We start from the raw sequence: 1,129 nt of genomic DNA, 5'->3' as shown, positions 1-1,129 counted from the left end.
ATATATATATATATATATATATATATATATATATATATATATATATATATATATATATATATGCTAATACAAAATAAATAAATAAATAAATAAATACAACTAAAACAAGCAAACAAACGAACAAATAAAACAAAACAGAACAAAATAAATAAAATAAAAATAAAAATAAAAATAATAAAAATAAAAATTAAATAAAAATTAAATAAAATAAAGCAAGGCAAAATAAAACAGAATAAAACAAAATAAATAAAATAAAATAAAATAAAATAAAATATAATAAAATAGAATAAAATAAAGAAAACAAAATAAACAAAGCAAATAAAACAAAGCAAAATAAAATAAAATAAAATAAAATAAAATAAAATAAAACAAAATAAATAAAACAAAATAAAATAAAATAAAATAAAATAAAATAAAATACCTCTTCTCCTTTATGCATGGCCATCTTCATATATCACCACCAAAAAACCAAAAAAAAGAAAAAACAAAAAAAACAAAAAACAACTAAACAACAAAATAAATAAATAAAACAAACAAATAGATAAAACAAAAAAAAACAAAATAAAAAAGAAATAAATAAAATAAAATAAATAAAATACCTCTTCTCCTTTATGCATGGCCATCTTCATATATCACAAAAAACCCAAAAAAAAACAAAAAACAAAAAGACAAAAAAAAACAAAACAAACAAAAAAAAACAAAACAAAATAAAACAAAACAAAACAAAACAAAACAAAACAAAACAAACAGAATAAAATAAAACAAATAAAATAAAATAAAATAAAATACCTCTTCTCCTTTATGCATGGCCATCTTCATATATCACCACAAAAAACCCAAAAAACAAAAAAACAAAAAAAACAAAACAAAACAAATAAAACAAAACAAAGAAAAACAAAACAAAATAAATAAAACAAAACAAAACAAAATAAAATAAAATAAAATAAAATAAAATAAAATACCTCTTCTCCTTTATGCATGGCCATCTTCATATATCACCACAAAAAACCCAAAAAAACACAAAAAACAAAAAAACAAAAAAAAACAAAAAAAACAAAACAAAACAAAACAAAACAAAACAAAATAAATAAAACAAAATAAAACAAAACAAAATAAATAAAATAAAATA

The sequence above is a fragment of the Eimeria mitis genome, genomic scaffold (assembly GCF_000499745.2).
Source record: "Eimeria mitis Houghton genomic scaffold, Emh_scaff2187, whole genome shotgun sequence".
Lineage (NCBI taxonomy): Eukaryota > Apicomplexa > Conoidasida > Eucoccidiorida > Eimeriidae > Eimeria > Eimeria mitis.
This window is presented reverse-complemented; position numbering follows the sequence as displayed.